Raw genomic sequence first — 6,457 nt, forward strand, 5'->3', positions numbered from 1 at the left:
AACTAGAACAGAACTAGAACAGAACTAGAACAGAACTAGAACAGAACTAGAACAGAACTAGAAAAGAACTAGAACAGAACTAGAACAGAACTAGAACAGAACTGGAACTAACTAACTAACTAACCAACCAACTAATTAACTTACTAACTAACCAACTAACTTACATGGTGACTAAATAACTATAGTCTGTTTCCGGTTTAGGCGCTCTATGTTTACAGCCTATTTTGGACTTTAGTATAGTGTGAACTACATTCTGGTCCAAAATTTTAACTATTGAACAATCTATGCCATGCCCTAATTTCGCAGCTTTAGACTTGTCTTTAGTGTGCAATATAGTCAAATCTGGGCTTAAGTCTATATTATGATTTTGATTATAGTCTAGTACATAGACTTTCAATTACTCTAGTTTGGCCTCAAGTCTGGTATATATTACAATCCATAGTCAGATCTGAAGTCTAAACTATAGTTTAAATTAGATTCTGTACTAAAGTCTACAATGTACGCCGTATGACTTATAGTCTCGTCTATAAATCTATAATCTATAGTCTAAATGGCATTAAAATGTCTATGATCGGGACTGCATTTTTTTAGAGTCTTTTATCTGTAGTCTGTTCTAAAGTATGTCATGTAAAGTAATCTATCAGTCCTACCACAAAATTCCATTCCTATCGAAAGTGGAATTGTGACTTGTATATAAATCGATAAAAACCTATTGAAATAATAACTTTAAACTATTGTCAATTTCGCGTTAAAAATTTGAAGTGATTTCAAAAAGTTGTCAAATTAGGTAAGATAATTCCACGTTCGATCGGATACTAGACAGAAGGCCTATATATTAAGGCTTTCTGTCTATCTATCTACTATAGTCGAAACTACAGATAACCTTATATTCCAAACTATAGTATTGTCTATAATGTTTCCTAAAGTCTAGCCTTATTAACTGGAATGTAGAGTACTGCGTAGTCTTTAATGTTGACTACAATCGAGTCTTGGTTAAGAAATGTTTTAGTTTATATTTTGAATATGGACTTCTGCAGGGGCGGCGAAATAGCGACTTAAGTTAGGCAATTTTTGACAGTGCATTTTTTCGTTTTAAATACGATTTTAATGATTGTATTATTTAACCATAACTTTTACTAATACTCACCTTTTTTCTTAAAATTTTGTTATTTAATTAATATTTTTAATAAATTTCACTTTTTTAACCATTTTATTATAATCTTTACAAAAAACAACAATGCACAATTTATTTACTCCCATATACACCCTTCACCTAATACTCTTCTTTACTCTTTTACTTTGCATTTTCTTGTTGTTTGGCCCTACGAGTGGCCAAACTAAAGCAACACAACGACCGGCTCTAATTAGCATGCAATTTTATTTCAACTTCTAACACTTTTTTCACTAATTTACCCAACATTTTTCATCAACATTTTTACACACAATTATTAAGAAACATTTAAATTACATATTTATGCAAAAATATTTAATTTTTGTTAATTATTTAAAGCGTTTTTTAATTATTTAACGACACTTATCATAAAAACAAACGAACACTTGTAAAATTTTGCGAAATCTAAAGAGAAATGAGACTACTACTGTTGTTGTTGTTCTTGTTATTAGTTCTACTATTAGTGTTATTGTTGTTACCAATAGTTATTGTTGTTCTAAAAATGTATATATGTACTTTAGTGAGAGGAATTTTGATGGGAGATTATTAAAATGCGTAATGGTGTTAAATGATGTAAACATACGTAAGATGATTGTTATACAGTTGAAAATATTTAACTGTCATTATTTTTGTATGCAGTTTGACAGTTCTAGTATACTCAACTCCATATATGAATGAAAATGAGTGGTGATAAGCTAGCGTTTTGCTTAAATGCATTTATATTTGCGCCTAAAAGATACAAAGTGATGGGAAATTTTTATATAACCAGCAGGGATGGTAAATGGAGTTTGGAAATTGTATAAAACAGCATTTAAGAGTGTACTAGGGTTCCATAAATCGACTTTCGAATAATCGAACAATCGACTTTTTGTCGAAAAAACTCGAAAATTCGAAGTCGATAACTCGACTATCGTCTATGAAAAAAGTCGATTTTGTAAATAAAAGTCGAAAAAAGTCGGAAAGTCGAAAAAAATCGAAAAGTCGGAAAGAGTCGAAAAAAGTCGCAAATAGAAAGAAGTCGAAAAAACTCAAAAAATTGCAACAAATAGAAAATATATAAATATTTGTTTTTATTAATAATAATAAATAATAAATAATAATAATAATAATAAAATAATGTTAAATGGCAACATTATAAATTTACGCTTCCTTCAATTTTATAAATTTTTAATTCTGGTCAGAAAAAGTCGAGAATAGTCCAAAAAAGTCGAAAATAGTCGAAAAAAGTCGAAAAGTTGAAAAAAGTCGAATAGTCAAAAAAAAATGTAAGAAATTATAGGGAGGCGAGGCTTATATTATAATACCCTACACATCTTACAAAAAGTAAAATGTGATTAAGTTTTTATAGAAAAACATTTATGTTGAATTGTGGCTTGCGGGCTATTTATAAGGGCTAGGGAAAAATAGGGCCCTATAATTATAAAGTTCGTGAGGATCATCAAGGCTATTAGAACTTAGTTTTGCAGCTTTTGTCGAGATATGAGTATATTAAACATAATTATGAACTTAAAAGCCATATTCGGTGGATTCAGTTGTATGGAGCCACGTGAAATAATGGACCGATCTTAACCTTTTTCAATAGGCTTCGTCTACGGTACCATAGAAGATCATGTTCCAATCTTAACTATTTCAATAGGCTTCGTCACTGGGACAATAGAAGATCACGTACCAAATTTCATTGAATTAACTTCTAAATCGACTCAGAAAATGATTCTGAGCCGATTGGTAACTTTAACGTGGGTATAGGATCAATATTATTATGCCTTACAAACATCAGCACAAACCCAATACATACATACATACATACATACATACATACATACATACATACATACATACATACATACATACATACATACATACATACATACATACATACATAAAAAGTATTTAAAGTCGCATATGTCAGAAACTACAACAGCTAGAGTTCCCAAATTGTGTATGAACAACATTGGTATACAAATAAACACATGTTGGCAAAATGGGTCTAGCTACAGAGAGCGTGGCATTAGTATAACTAAAAAAGTATAACAGCTAGAGTCCTAAAATTTTTTCGGAGCCATTTTAGTATCGACATTACTATTAAGGAGTAGCGCTTCCTATAGGAATTACATACTAAAATTCGTATATTTGGGAAACTATTGGAGTTCAAATCTTTAAATTTTGTACGAAGATCTTTAACATCCATACAAAATATTTGGGAGAGAAATGGGCAGACTTTCATAAGGTGGTCGGATATCTCCTATATGTACTAAATACATTTTTTTTTAAATAAACTATAAAACATTTGGGGAAAAAAGGGCGGACGGTCATTAATCATATTGGCACCTCCCATATAAATTAAGTACGAAAATTTGCATATTTGCAAAACTCCTAGATATAGAATCATCAAATTTTGCACTAAGAACTCTGATGTCCAGTGAATATTTAGTTAATGCATTGGTGGACTTTTGATCTACGGGATTCCATCATATGAATTTAATACCAAAATCCATATATCTAGGATAGCTAGAATCTTAAAAACTCGTAAATTCTGTGTTTCATTTATATTGGCTAAGCACACAGGGTATAGCGAGTATCAATATAAAACAATAATTCATAGTGACTTCTTCAGTCAGTAAACTATTCAATATTGTTTGTATCACAATAATCTACAACTGTCAATTAATTCGAAAAACGTCTCAGCTCTAAACATGCGACATTTCATACCAAAAAATACAATTGTACCAATTAAGCCAACCCTGTGTAGGGGGAAGAATGACAAAGTGGGTCAATTGAGCTACAATTAGAAAATAATTTTATCTGTCGTTTACTACAAGACTAGCATAACTCAAAAAACATCGCACGGTGGTTTAGAAACTTTAATTTTTCGAAATAATAAATTTTACATATTTAGAACTTAGGTCTTTTCGATGATCTTCGATTTAAAGTTGATCATCTTCTTTCCCCCCAGAATTTTATCTGTCTATGACTATCAATCAATTCTTAAATACCTCAGCTCTGAACATATAAACTTCATTGCAATATTATCCTATAGTTCTCGAGATAACATATTACTTTCAATAATAAAAGCATCGAAATCAATGTACAATGTGTTTTTGAGTTATATTAATCTTGTCGTAAATAAGCGATACAAATCTCTTACAATTAGGGTTCTATAGTTGAAACGAAAAGTCGACTTTTCAACTTTTTCCATTTTATGAAAAGTCGACTTTTCGACTTTTTGCATTTTATGAAAAGTCGACTTTCGACTTTTTGCATTTAGTTAAAAGTCAATTTTTCGACTTTTTGACTTTTTTCATTTAATTAAAAGTTGATTTTTCGACTTTTCTACTTTTAATATTTTATAAATAGTCGACTTTTTCCGACTTTTCTACTATTTTCGACTTTTCGACTTTTTTCGAATTTTCGACTTTTTCCGAAGCCAGAAGCCTAAATTTATAATGTTGCCATTTAACATTATATTATTATTATTATTATTATTATTAATAAAACAATTTTATTTATTTTTTTCTATTTGTTGCAATGTTTTGAGTTTTTTCGACTTCTTTCTATTTTCGACGTTTTGACTTTTTCCGACTTTTCGACTTTTTTCGATTTTTTTCGATTTTTTCCGACATTTCGACTTTTATTTTAAAAGTCGACTTTTATTTACAAAGTCGACTTTTTGACTTTCGACTTTTTCCGACTATTTTCAGAAACCAGAAGCGTAAATTTATAATGTTGCCATTTAAAATTATATTATTATTATTAATATTATTATTTATTATTATTAATAAAAAAATTTTATTTATATTTTTTATATTTTTTCTATTTTTTCTATTTTTCGACTTTTTTCATTTTTTCGACTTCTTTCTATTTTCGACTTTTCGACTATTTTCGAATTTTTCCGACTATTTTCGACTTTTTCCGATTTTTTTCGACTTTTTCCGACTTTTTTTTCGACTTTTCGACTCTTTTCGACTTTTTTTTTGACTCTTTCCGACTTTTCGACTTTCCGATTTTTCGACTTTTATTTACAAAGTCGACTTTTCGACTTTTTTTCGACAAAAAGTCGATTGTTCGATTATTCGAAAGTCGATTTATACTTACAATTGTATTTCATTTGACCCACATTGACATTCTTCCCACTAAATATCCCATTTTCACTCTTAATACAAAAAATCCCACTTTTCAAACCATTTTGGCGCAAATATAAATGCATTTATACAAAACGCTAGCTATTCACCATTTATTCTTTATTATATGTAAACTTAACTATATTAAAACTGTCAAAATGCATACAAAACTATTGACAGTTAAAAATTCTCTAACGAATGTCAATCATCTTGTTCTTATTTACTGCATTTAACACCATTACGCATTTTAATAATCTCCCACTAACATCTTCTCACTAAAGTACATATACACAATTTTAGAACAAAAATAACTATTGGTAACAACAACAACACTAGCTAACTAACTAATAAAACTAACTAAATAATAAAACTAACAACAAGAACAACAACAACACAGTAGTAATCTCATTTCTCTTTAGTTTTTGCAAAATTTTACAAGTGTTCGGTTCTTAAATGATTAGTGTCGTTAAATAATTTAAAAAAACGCGTTAAACAATTAATAAAAATGAAATATTTTTGCATAAATATGTAATCTAAATGTTTGTTAATAATTATGTGTAAAAATCTTGATGAAAAGTGTTGAGTTAATTAGTGAAAAAAGTGTTAGAAGTTGAAATGAAATTGCATGCTAATTAGAGCCGGTCGTTGTGTTGCTTTAGTTTGGCCATTCGTTGGCGCAAACAAGAAAATATGCAAAAAAAAAAAAGAAGAAAATAAGTAAAGAAGAGTATTAGAAAAAGGATGTTAATGGGAGTAAAGAAATTCTGCGCTTTTGTTTTTGTAAAGTCAAAATCAAATCTCAATAATAAAAATAGTGTTGCCACCTTTTGGTGTCAATTAAAAGTTAATGGCAAAAAAGCGTTAAATTTAAATTATATTTTGAAAAAAATTGAAAAAAAAAATAAAAAAAAATAATTTAAAATATTAATTAAATAACAAAACATAGTGAATAAATGTGAGTATTAATAAATGATTTTTTGGAAAAATACAAATTTGAAATATATGAACAGTTTTAGTCGAGTTTTGCATCAATTGTAGATCAGTTCAATTTCAGTTGTAATTCAGTTTTAGTGCAGTTCTAGTTCAGTTCTAGTTCAGTTCTAGTTCAGTTCTAGTTCAGTTCTAGTTCAGTTCTAGTTCAGTTCTAGTTCAGTTCTAGTTCAGTTCT

The sequence above is a fragment of the Lucilia cuprina genome, chromosome 6 (assembly GCF_022045245.1).
Source record: "Lucilia cuprina isolate Lc7/37 chromosome 6, ASM2204524v1, whole genome shotgun sequence".
In the NCBI taxonomy this organism is placed as follows: domain Eukaryota; kingdom Metazoa; phylum Arthropoda; class Insecta; order Diptera; family Calliphoridae; genus Lucilia; species Lucilia cuprina.